Genomic DNA, 13,971 nt, shown 5'->3' with positions numbered 1-13,971 from the left:
GTGGGGAGCATGGGGGCTATGTAAGTAGGCTGTTTATGTTTCCTTATTGGCAACGTTACGTAGCGCTCTGTATGAAAATCACTGGCTGTGCTGTGTGCAGTCTGTGGCTAGTTTGCATTGTTGTCTGCCATTGTAGTGTTGAGCAGCGGCAGCTGGATGTGAACAGCGCGTAGCGTTGCGCAGTTGATGGTGAGCCGCCAGCAGTGGTGGATGTGGGGAGAGAGATGGCGGAGTTTTGAAATTTGTAAGACTGGATGTCATGAACTGCTATATACATTATGACTTTTGAACACTATTGAGGTAAATACATTGTTTGTTCTCTATCAAAATCTTTCATTTGCTAACTATGCCTATTAGTAGTTAGTGCCTTCAGTAGTTTGAATCTTTTATTTAGCTAGCAGTAGTGGCACTCGCTGTATTGCGGTAGTTCGAGTAACGAAGATTTTTGGTGAGGTAAGTGATTTGTGAAAGGTATAGGTTAATGTTAGTCAGGGCCATTCATTTGTAGGGATTTTTGAAAGTCAGATTGCGTTGCGCTAAAAAATATTGTGTGTCAGTTTAAGCACAGTCATGTATAATTTATCAAAGGGGACGTTTCACATGCTTCAGCACTGAAGACCGAGGAAAAGATGACAGTGAAAAATTAGCAAGTTACCTTTGTAAGAATAAATGTTAAACCTTAATTGCCGCTGAAATAGGCATTAGAAACGCTGACACAACCTCCGCTGGTGACAGCATCAGTATGAATTTCTTGTTTTAATAAAGTGCCATCAATGGTTATACACGGAGATTTTGAGAGTGTGTTCTCTTTCAAGGAATATTCATACTTTACTAAGAGATCACCTGCTCAATGCCGAATCGTGTCTTTCACGATGACACGAGTGTAAATAACTGTGCAATTATTAACAGAATTTCTTTACTAGTACACGGTCCACAAAATGTTTTCCATGATAACAAAACAATGTAACTCTTTACTGGACACATTAAATGAAACATGAGCTGTACCACATATGCCTCTACTCACTAAGTCTTGAACCTTACATAAACATTTAATGCGGTTAATACATTTCATAATTTAAATCGCTTAAACATGTGCACCCCCGATAACACGCAGAATATCAAGCCATTATTTAATCTCTTGCCATGCACATTCTGCAACATGTCTGGTCTGATTCTGCCAGTGGTAACTCTGATGTATTGTTGCAATGTTACAATAGCATGAATTGCTGTTTTGTCCACAGTATCCTTCACATACCCTCAAAGAAATAAATCTAAGGGGATAATGTGAGGTGATCCCGAAGGCCATCGAACTGGGTCGTCTCTGCCATTCCACCTGTTGGGGAAGTTTCATTAAGAAAATCGTCCACTTCTAGAGCTCAATAAGGGCAAGCGCCGTCTTCCTGAAAGATGACAGTGTCTTGCGTATCTTGCAGCTGGGGAACGGCATAATCCACAAACATGTCTAGGTAAACTTCTCCACTTATATTGCCTTCAAGGAAGATAAATGGGCCAATCGCTCCACCACACACTAACCCACGCCACACATCAACCTTTGGGCTGTCTCGAATGTATTTTCATACGACATGAAGGTTTTCTGATCCCCAGATCCAGACATTATGGCGTTTAACTGAGCTACAAACATGAAATGTGTCCTCACCGGTAAAACACACACGATTCAAGAATTCAGTATCCTCAGCCAAATGGCCCAGTATGCCCAGTGGAAATTGTTCACGTTTTGAGCGATCATCTGGTTGTAATACCTGAACAATATGGACGTTGTACGCATATAATTTAAAACGTTTGCGAACCACTTTATGCGCTCTACTTGTTGGCACTTGAAGGGCCCACGAAGCTTGTCTAATCGATTTCTGTGGCGACCTCGTGAATGTAACTTGAATTGCCTGCACAGTTTCCTCCGAAACTGATGGTTAGCCGCTGCTTGTCCTTTTCTAAACTGATCCTGTTGGTAAACAAGTTTCCATCCAAGTTCAAATTAACTCGACATCAGTCGCTTTCTTTTCATAATGGTACAAAAATTTTCGCTGCAGAGTAGTCGGTTATTTGGGTTTTGCTAGTCAACAAATATTGATCTTTCTCCAGGAGAAAAGCCATTTTTATGATGTAGGAGGTGGAAACCAAAATTTTCGGGACTGGTGCTGCCATTTGGAAGCCAGAAGTGGTAGATATTTGCACCGGTAGGTGGCGAGAGCTGCATATCTGATGAGTCAGTGCGCGGAGTGGCATTCAGCTGTGAGGACGTGTTGCATGTCCGCAGTGATTCCGTAATACTCTGTGTTTAGTGTGTGGCGATTTTACGATGGATCCGCGAACAGAAGTGTGAACGGACCTTCGTCAGACCGCATCTGACGATCCAGCCTTCTTGTCTCGGTTTATCACCAGCGACGTGAGCTGGATTTATAGTTATGATCCAGAGGCAAAGCAACAGTCATCCCAGTGGAAGAGCCCAGGCTCTCCAAGACCCAAAAAAGCGAGGCAGGTGAAGAGCAAAGTGAAGAACATGATCATCGTTTTCCTTGATACCAAGGGAATTGTGCACAAAGAATTCGTCCCACCCAACCAAACAGTGAATTCCGCGTACTACTGTGACGGCCCTAACTTTGGGGTCAAGGGAACTGGCTGTTGCATCACGACAACGCGCCCTGTCACACGTCCTTGCTCACCAGGACCTTTTTGGCAAAAAACAACGTGAAGGTTGTACCACACCCACTGTACTCGCCAGAGTTGGCATCCTGCGACTTTGCGCTATTCAAAACTGAAACTCAAGTTGAAAGGCCGTCGGTTCGACAGTCTAGAGAGGATTCAAGAAGCATCGCTGGCGATGATAAACACCCTCAAAGAACAGGACTTCCAGAAACTGCTTGACCACTGGCAGAAGCGCTGGAACTGGTGTGTACATGTGGATGGGAACTACTTCGAGGGTGATGGTGACCATTAGTCCAAAGGTAAGGTTTTCAACAGATGGCAGCACCAGTCCCGAAAATTTTGGATAGCACCTCGTAGCTCATACAGACCTCGTTATGGCGAAAGCGTTGAATGAGACACAGCTGTACAGAAATTTCATGGGTTCCTTAGAAGACCTATAACAAAAAACAAATGTTACCATCATAAATATAATTAATATTTAATCTTGAAATCAGGATGAACATTTTTTGACATCCTGCAGTTTATTTTAGTTAATATTTTGCGTAGTTTGAGATAGGAATTTTTTAACGTGTAAGTTATGGATGACAGGCTGAAAACAAAACAGATTAAAACGCATGACAGGCTGAAAACAAAACAGATTAAAACGGATGACAGACTGAAAACACAACAGATTAAAACCAAAAGTGTACGATAGTTGTAGCTTATCCCATCGCAGACCACAAGGCCAGTGTTGGAGCCAGTGCGTCTTGGACGAACGCACTTTACGAGGCAGCACTCACCAGGTTTACGCTGTACGCGCAAACCACCATCACTTGCGTGCAGGCAGAGTCTGCTTTCATCGCTGAAGACCACGGCGCGCCATTCCATCTACGTGCGCTTCCGACGGCACCAGTCAAATCGTGCACGCCGATGTTGTGTAGAAGACAAAAAAATGGTTCAAATGGCTCTGAGCACTATGGGACTCAACTGCTGTGGTCATAAGTCCCCTAGAACTTAGAACTACTTAAACCTAACTAACCTAAGGACATCACACACATCCATGTCCGAGGCAGGATTCGAACCTGCGTCCGTAGCGGTCGTGCGGTTCCAGACTGTTGCGCCTTTAACCGCTCGGCCACTCCGGCCGGCCGTAGAAGACAGGCTAGAGGTGTACATGCCCACAGTCCCACTGCTAATAACGGGTTAGCAACTATAGGTGTTGATACCTCTGGCCTCTTGTCTATGTTGTGGTAGCTGTGGGATCTGCCACTGTTTCCCTTACAATACGACGATCCCAGCGTGCGTCTGTGCTGCGTGGACATCCAAAACCTCGTCTACGGGCCTGAGAAAGATGATATCACCATTGTACCAGCATCGTTGCACAGCTGACGCAGCACGGCCAACCAGTGTGGCAATTCTCCGAAAGAACCATCCCGCCACTCGGAACGCAACAATCTCACCTTTTCCAAACTCGCTCAGTTGGCTGTAGGCAGTCGTGGCGTGTATGCCTGCCTGCTTCACACGTTTGTATACCACACTGAGTCTTCTGGCTACGAGCATTTCCTATTAAAAGGTGGACACAGATGGCACTCTGGTAGATATGCCACTGCATGCTACCAGTTGGCGGACGACGTTGAAACCATTATCAGTACATCTACTATCCATCATGTGGCATGTGCATATGCCGTCATCTGATCAAAATCGACGTCGTTTTTTCAGGTGTGTATATATACAGTCATGCTCATGAATTAAGGATAATGCTGATACATGATGAAACAACGCTCTGGTGGGCGGTTTGCGGGTTTCAATCACCTCGGGGTATGGTCATGCGGTGCATTTGACCTGCGGTCGCCGCACGGTAGCGCCAGCGGCACACCACATACGCAGAAGTGTGTTGGTGCATGTCAGAGTACGGTGTAGCGAGTAAGTGTGCAGACGTTTTCAGACGTGCTAATGGTGACTGTGTGTTGAAAATGGATCAAAGAACACATATTGATGACGTTATGAGGGGTATAATACTAGGGCGATTGGAGGCTGGTCAAACACAGCAGGTCATAGCACAGGCCTTCTGTGTGCCACAAAGTGTGATCTCAAGATTATGGCAACGATTCCAACAGACAAGAAAAGTGTCCAGGCGCTACAGTACGGGACGTCCACAGTGTACAACACCACAAGAAGACCGATATCTCACCATCAGTGCCCGCACACGGCCGCTGAGTACTGCAGCTAGCCTTGCTCAGGACCTTACTGCAGCCACTAGAACATTTGTCTCCAGACACAAAGTCTACAGACGGCTGAACGGACATGGTTTATTCGCCAGGAGATCTGCAAGGTGCATTCCACTGACCCGTGGTCACAGGAGAGTGCGTAAAGCCTGGTGTCAAGAACACAGTACATGGTCATTGGAACAGTGGTCCCAGGTTATGTTCTTGGACGAGTTCAGGTATAGTCTGAACAGTGATTCTCGCCGGGTTTTCATCTGGCGTGAACCAGGAACCAGATACCAATCCCGTAATGCCCTTGAAAGGGACCTATATGGAGGTCGTGGTTTGATTGTGTGAGGTGGGATTATGATTGGTGCACGTACACCCCTGCATGTCTTTGACAAAGGAACTGTAACAGGTCAGGTGTATCAGAACGTCATTTTGCACCAGTATGTCCGCTTTTTCAGGAGTGCAGTGGGTCCCACCTTCCTCCTGATGGATGATAACGCACGGCCCCACCGAGCTGCCATCGTGGAGGAGTACCTTGAAACAGAAGATATCAGGCGAATGGAGTGGCCTGCCTGTTCTACAGACCTAAACCCCATCGAGCACGTCTGGGATGCTCCCGGTCGACGTATCGCTGCACGTCTTCAAACCCCTACGACACTTCAGGAGCTCCGGCACGTACTGGTGCAAGAATGCGAGGCTATACCCCAGCAGCTGCTCGACCACCTGATCCAGAGTATGCCAACCCGCTGTGCGGTCTGAGTACGTGTGCAGGGTGATCATATCCCATACTGATGTTGTGTGTGTGTGTGTGTGTGTGTGTGTGTGTGTGTGTGTGTGTGTGTGTGTGTGTGTACTACACGGCTTTCAATCCTAGTAGCTCCACAGATGATGAACAGACTGAAAGAATTTATGATAAGACCAAACAATTTATTAGAATTTTTAATAAAGACGAAAAGTTGAAATTGATATGGGGGCACTGGAATTCGATACTGGGACAAAGAAAGAAAGATGCAGCCATCTCCTAGAATTTTGAACATGGCACAATTTAACAATTTTAGAAGTTGCTGACACTTGCTTTAATAAGCACCATAGCTGATGGAATGAAGGCTTTCATGACTGGATGACATTTCTGTTGGTAAACCTTGTGGGGTATAAGGTCGTGGACCACGAAACTCTTCTGTTCCTAACGTTTCATACAGAACCGCGCTGGACGTCTTCAGAGGCTTTGTCCTGCGTTGAGTCTTACCGAGTGACGGGTTTGATGTCTGGGAGCGGCATATATACTGCAGAAAAAGGGGCGTGGCCGGAGTTACACGTGATAAGCAGAGATGATTCTTGTCAAAGACCAAACTTAACTACCGATTGCATCTTATCAAAGATAAGAGCTACCGCAGAGCTACTGTCCATATATCTCTAAGTTTCATGATCTCATCTTCCCCACTACAATTATTCCTATATTTAAATATTTCAGTGGGTTCTATACATAGCCGTGGATAATAGTTCGTCGTCGTAGACAAAATTTTTGTTTCAGAAAGCTTCACCTCGTGACTTCCTGGCTCAAGAATGTGCTCCGCTACAATCGATTTGTCTATTTTCCGTAGTCGGCAAAGACTTTTGTGTCCCTTTAGTCTTGTATTCACGTTTCTTTTGATTGCTCTAATATAAACTGTACCACATGTACACGGAATTTTAAATACGCCACGAGCTGACAGAGGAGGGCATTTAAACGTTACAGATCGGAGTGATTTGTGACTATTATCTTTGTAGATTTAAAAACCGGTCTAATGTCATGTTTATGTAAAATATTTCCGATCTGATCTGTTACTTTTTTCATAAAAGGGAGAGAAACTCTATTCTTCCATCGCTGTTTTATGTTCTTGTCTTTGGGCTTTCCATTATTTGGTCCTTGAATTCTGTTTACTTCTTTTTCCCGAAAGCGTGCTTTAGATGTTTTAATTTGGCGTCTAGGTATTCCGGTGTGCAAATCCTTTTGGCGCTCTGCGCAAGACTTTTAACAACATCTTTCTTTTGTTGTGGATGGTGATTAGGGTTCTTAGGTAAATACTTTTCCGTGTGCGTTACTTATCGAAAAATTTTATGTTCCAAACCTCCGAAGGTCTGCCTCATAAATAAAACATCCAAGAAAGGTACTTTGTTGTCGTTTCCTGTTTCCGTGGTGAACTAGATTTTTGGATTTATATTTAAGAAAAAGACAGAGAATTCGTCCAAAGCGTTTTTACCATGTGGCCAGACCACAAATGTGTCATCTACAAACCGATACAACGACATCATTACATACTTGTTTTTTCTAAAACTGATTGTTCGAATTTCTCCGCATGTAAATTAGTTATAGCAGGACCTTATCAATTACCCATTGCTACATCGCCAGGTTTTTCATAGAATTCGTCATCCCATTGGAAACCGACTGCCGCGCGGGATTAGCCGACCGGTCTGAGGCGCTGCAGTCATGGACTGTGCGGCTGGTCCCGGCGGAGGTTCGAGTCCTCCCTCGGGCATTGGTGTGTGTGTTTGTCTTTAGGATAATTTAGGTTAAGTAGTGTGTAAGATTAGGGACTAATGACCTTAGCAGTTAGGTCCCATAAGATTTCACACACATTTGAACATTTTTGGAAACCGACTGGAAGTAAGACAGTGTTTGAAAAGAGCAGCAAATCTCCTGCAAAAATGTCCGTTATAAAAATCATAATTTCGTTGACTGGGATCATAGTGAATAAAGACCCCACGCCGAAATCTACAAGGCTATCTCCATTAGCCCAAATTAGTCCTTCAATTTTATCTATAAAATGACACGAGTCTTTTATATATGAGTTAGTGTTGCCAATATATGGCTGTAAATGAGTTGCCAGATATCTTGTTATTTCATACGAGGGAGAAGTGATAGTACTAACAATGGGTCTCGGAGGAAGATCAATTTAATGAATTTAATGAATTTTGGTTATGTCATATAGTCTAGGACACAAAGCTTCATTCTTCAATAAAGTTCTCTTTTCTTTTTGAGTAGATACAGAGACATTATCGGCTTATTTGTGTTCGTCAGTATATTGGCTGTTGGGTCTTTCTTAAGTTTTCTGTACTATCGTGACTTCAAAGATTCAAAATTTTATTTCGATAATCCTCTTTATTCATTAGAACAGTAGCATTCCCCTTATCAGCAGGAAGAATCACTATGTCGTCATAACATGCATTATGGGCAACTGAAAATTCGTGTTGACTGCGACAAGTTGCACACCAAAAACCGTGGTCGGTGAATGTATGGTGTGTGTTTCTGGAGGATAGAATTATATTCCACTATTTCATCGAAGGAAGTCTTAACGGTAGGAAGTACACCACATTCCTGCAAGAGACATTAGGTCTGTTATTGGAAGAAATACTTTTAGGAACAAGGAACAGAATGTAGTATCAACACGATGGATGCCCGGCACATTTTTCGCTAATGGCTAGAAATGAGTTGCAGAGACAATTCCCAATTCATTGAATTGGACGCGGAGCATATGTGTCGTGGCCAGCTCGTCCGCCAGACTTGATGCCTCTGGATTTTTACTTGTAGGGATTCGTAAAATACATTGTTTATAAAGACGTTCCAAGTACACCTGAAGATATGCGACAGAGAATTGTCGGAGCACGTGCTTCGATAAGTGGCGATGTGATAACAAGATCGCAGCACTGCATTGTACCAATGGTCATCACTTCGAACACCTTCTGTAAATGGACGTTCATGCCACCTTTGTGACCTTCAAAGACCTTACTGTAACACATCATTGGATTCGTCTCGATAGCCGCTATCAGAAAATACCAAACTATAGTATCCCATTAAAAAAAAAAAAAATCAAAGTTGATCTTCATATCTCTGAAGCGACCCTACCTAGCAACAAGAAACCAACGTCATATTACGGCCCCCGTTGTCCCATGCAACTTTTGTCCCCCAAACTTCTGAGCTCCTATCATACTTCCGGAGTTGTTCTTGGTGGCTATAGTAAGTGACTCACCATGTATATAGTGTACAAAAACGGCGTGGCCGGAGTTACAAGTGATAAGCAGAGATGATCCTTATCAAAGACAAAACTTAACCCTCGATTGCCGTCTTACCAAAGATAAAAAATTGTTTAGCGATTTTGCAGAAGCCGCGCGGAGTGGCCGCGAGGTTTGAGGCGTCCTGACACGGAATGCGTGGCCCCTCCCGCAGGAGGTTCGAGTCTTCCCTCGGGCATCGGTATGTGTGTTGTTCTAAGCATAAGTTAGTTTAAGTAGTGCGTAAGTCTAGGGACCGATGACCTTAGCAGTTTGGACCCTTAGGAATTCACACACATTTGAACATACGATTCTGCAGAGCCACTGTCCATATGTCGCTAAGTTTCATGATCTCATATTTCCCATTAAAATTATGCCTATGTTTAAATATTTCAATGGTTTCTATTCATAGTCGTGGATAATAGTCCTCGTAGATACAATTTTTGTTTCAGAAAACTTCACTTCTTGACTTTCTGGCTGAAAGTATGCTCTGTTACAACCGATCTGTCTATTTTCCCTAGTCGGTAAAGACTTTTGTGTTTAGCCTTATATCCACGCTTCTCTTGATTGTTCCAAAACAAACTTTGCCGCACGTACACTGAATTTTATATATGCCACCAGCTGACAGAGGAGGGCGTTTATCCGCTACAGATCGGAGTGATTTGCGACTATTTTCTTTGTTGGTCTACAAACCGGTCTAATATTACGTTTCTGTATAATATTTCCCCCCTCCATGAACCATGGACCTTGCCGTTGGTGGGGAGGCTTGCGTGCCTCAGCGATACAGATGGCCGTACCGTAAGTGCAACCACAACGGAGGGGTATCTGTTGAGAGGCCAGACAAACATGTGGTTCCTGACGAGGGGCAGCAGCCTTTTCAGTAGTTGCAGGGGCAACAGTCTGGATGACTGACTGATCTGGCCTTGTAACATTAACCAAAACGGCCTTGGTGTGCTGGTACTGCGAACGGCTGAAAGCAAGGGGAAACTACAGCCGTAATTTTTCCCGAGGACATGCAGCTTTACTGTATGATTAAATGATGATGGCGTCCTCTTGGGTAAAATATTCCGGAGGTAAAATAGTCCCCCATTCGGATCTCCGGGCGGGGACTACTCAAGAGGACGTCGTTATCAGGAGAAAGAAAACTGGTGTTTTACGGATCGGAGCGTGGAATGTCAGATACCTTAATCGGGCAGGTAGGTTAGAAAATTTAAAAAGGGAAATGGATAGGTTAAAGTTAGATATAGTGGGAATTAGTGAAGTTCGGTGGCAGGAGGAACGAGACTTTTGGTCAGGTGAATACAGGATTATAAGTACAAAATCAAATAGGGGTAATGCTGGAGTAGGTTTAATAATGAATAAAAAAATTGGAGTGCGGGTTAGCTACTACAAACAGCATAGTGAACGCATTATTGTGGCCAAGATGACACAAAGCCCATGCCTACTACAGTAGTACAAGTTTATATGCCAACTAGCTCTGCAGATGATGAAGAAATTGATGAAATGTATGACGAGATAAAAGAAATTATTCACGTAGTGAAGGGAGACCAAAATTTAATAGTCATGGGTGACTGGAATTCGTCAGTAGGAAAAGGGAGAGAAGGAAACATAGTAGGTGCATATGGATTGGGGGGAAGAAATGAAAGAGGAAGCCGCCTTGTAGAATTTTGCACAGAGCATAACTTAATCATAGCTAACACTTGGTTCAAGAATCATAAAAGAAGGCTGTATACCTGGAAGAATCCTGGAGATACTAAAAGGTATCAGACAGATTATATAATGGTAAGACAGAGATTTAGGAACCAGGTTTTAAATTGTAAGACATTTCCAGGGGCAGATGTGGACTCTGACCACAATCTATTGGTTACGAACTGCAGATTGAAACTGAAGAAACTGCAAAAAGGTGGGAATTTAAGGAGATGGGACCTGGATAAACTGAAAGAATCAGAGGTTGTAGAGAGTTTCAGGGAGAGCATAAGGGAAGAATTGACAGGAATGGGGGAAAGAAATACAGTAGAAGAAGAATGGATAGCTCTCAGGGATGAAGTAGTGAAGGCAGCAGACGATCAAGTAGGTAAAAAGACGAAGGCTAATAGAAATCCTCGGGTAACAGAAGAAATATTGAATTTAATTGATGAAAGGAGAAAATATAAAAATGCGGTAAATGAAGTAGGCAAAAAGGAATACAAACGTCTCAAAAATGAGATTGACAGGAAGTGCAAAATGGCTAAGCAGGGATGGGTAGAGGACAAATGTAAGGATGTAGAGGCTTGTCTCACTAGGGGTAAGATAGTTACTGCCTACAGGAAAATTAAAGAGACCTTTGGAGAGAAGAGAACCACTTGTATGAATATCAAGAGCTCAGATGGCAACCCAGTTCTAAGCAAAGAAGGGAAGGCAGAAAGGTGGAAGGAGTATATAGAGGGTTTATACAAGGGCGATGTACTTGAGGACATTTTTATGGAAATGGAAGAGGATGTAGATGAAGACGAAATGGGAGATAAGATACTGCGTGAAGAGTTTGACACAGCACTGAAAGACCTGATACGAAACAAGGCCCCGGGAGTAGACAACATTCCATTAGAACTACTGATGGCCTTGGGAGAGCCAGTCATGACAAAACTCTACCATCTGGTGAGCAAGATGTATGAGACAGGCGAAATACCCTCAGACTTCAAGAAGAATATAATAATTCCAATCCCAAAGAAAGCAGGTGTTGACAGATGTGAAAATTACCGAACTATCAGTTTAATAAGTCATGGCAGCAAAATACTAACGCGAATTCTTTACAGACGAATGGAAAAACTGGTAGAAGCGGACCTCGGGGAAGATCAGTTTGGATTCAGTAGAAATGTTGGAACACGTGAGGCAATACTAACCTTACGACTTATCTTAGAAGAAAGATTAAGAAAAGGCAAACCTACGTTTCTAGCGTTTGTAGACTTACAGAAAGCTTTTGACAATGTTAACTGGAATACTCTCTTTCAAATTCTGAAGGTGGCGGGGGTAAAATACAGGGAGCGAAAGGCTATTTACAATTCGTACAGAAACCAGATGGCAGTTATAAGAGTCGAGGGACATGAAAGGGAAGCAATGGTTGGGAAAGGAGTGAGACAGGGTTGTAGCCTCTCCCCGGTGTTATTCAATCTGTATATTGAGCAAGCAGTGAAGGAAACAAAAGAAAAATTTGGAATAGGTATTAAAATTCATGGAGAAGAAGTAAAAACTTTGAGGTTCGCCGATGACATTGTAATTCTGTCAGAGACAGCAAAGGACTTGGAAGAGCAGTTGAACGGAATGGACAGTGTCTTGAAGGGAGGATATAAGATGAACATCAACAAAAGCAAAACGAGGATAATGGAATGTAGTCAAATTAAATCGGGTGATGCTGAGGGAATTAGATTAGGAAATGAGACACTTAAAGTAGTAAAGGAGTTTTGCTGTTTAGGGAGTAAAATAACTGATGATGGTCGAAGTAGAGAGGATATAAAATGTAGACTGGCAATGGCAAGGAAAGCATTTCTGAAGAAGAGAAATTTGTTAACATCGAGTATAGATTTAAGTGTCAGGAAGTCGTTTCTGAAAGTATTTGTATGGAGTGTACCCATGTATCGAAGTGAAACATGGACGATAACTAGTTTGGACAAGAAGAGAATAGAAGCTTTCGAAATGTGGTGCTACAGAAGAATGCTGAAGATAAAGTGGGTAGGTCACGTAACTAATGAGGAGGTATTGAATAGGATTGGGGAGAAGAGAAGTTTGTGGCACAACTTGACTAGAAGAAGGGATCGGGTGGTAGGACATGTTTTGAGGCATCAAGGGATCACAAATTTAGCATTGGAGGGCAGCGTGGAGGGTAAAAATCGTAGAGGGAGACCAAGAGATGAATATACTAAGCAGATTCAGAAGGATGTAGGTTGCAGTAGGTACTGGGAGATGAAGAAGCTCGCACAGGATAGAGTAGCATGGAGAGCTGCATCAAACCAGTCTGAAGACCACAACAATAATATTTCCGATCTGATCTGTTACTTTTTTAATAAAAGGGAGAGAAACTATTCTTCCATCGTTGTTGTATGTGCTTGTCCTTCAGATTTCCGTTATTTGGTTGTAGAATTCTGTTTACTTCTTTCCCCGATTAGCCATTTTTCTCGAAAACTTGCTCCGGAGAGACACAAATACTGCTTACGTATACGGCGTCACAGTACATTTGGTAGTCACCAACGAGAGTGGTTTTCGCTATAATACCCTCAAACAGAACGTAAACTACACTAGTAACGTAGTTTATCCAAAGTTTTATCCTTCATTCTGCTCCGTTTGTGCTCTAATTTGACGTTTCCTGACGGATTAAAACTCTTCGCTGGAATGGGAGTCGAAGCTGGGACCTTTCCTGCGAAACGCGCACGATTATAAATTGCCAGGAATCTTCAGATTGGTACATAATTTTTAATTTTGAAATGGGAGACACAATCCTTCATATCTTTGCGCAAATGATGTGTGCATCTGCGTGCGTCTTTATGGGTATTCAGGTGGTAACATGGCGAACGCCATGTGTCTCAAATAGCTGTATCTAGAAAACGATTGAAAATAAAGAAAACGTAGGTTTCTTTGCCTTCAGAATGATCCATATTGTTACCATTTAACGTGTGTTCATTTCCTCTAGCATCACCAGTTACGTAAGGGACAGTAGTGTGTCACGTGTAAAATCTTCTAGCACTCCCCACTTGTAAAGAACGTTGATAACAGCTACGATTCGTGAAGCTGCCTGTGCCAAACCTACTTGTACTTGCTGCATTACTGTGTAATCTAACAGACATATTTTTAATCAAAATTTTCACATGTTCAGTTCACAAATAAATTACTTAAAATATGAGACCTGTTGTATCTTTATATAGATATCCTCTTCAAGAGAACCATTTTAGTGGAGTGCCAAATCAGAGACTTTCATGCGTTTATTTATTGATCAGTTTTTAGTGGTCAATGTGGTACGACGTGCCGAGTGAATAGTGGGCCAACTTAGTGAGTTAGCGGCCGGCAGACTTTTTCTGTAGGTCCCAGGTGGAGGAATACAACTGAAGAGCAAACTACT

The sequence above is a fragment of the Schistocerca americana genome, chromosome 4 (assembly GCF_021461395.2).
Source record: "Schistocerca americana isolate TAMUIC-IGC-003095 chromosome 4, iqSchAmer2.1, whole genome shotgun sequence".
In the NCBI taxonomy this organism is placed as follows: Eukaryota; Metazoa; Arthropoda; class Insecta; order Orthoptera; family Acrididae; genus Schistocerca; species Schistocerca americana.
Note: the sequence above shows the minus strand (reverse complement) of the source record.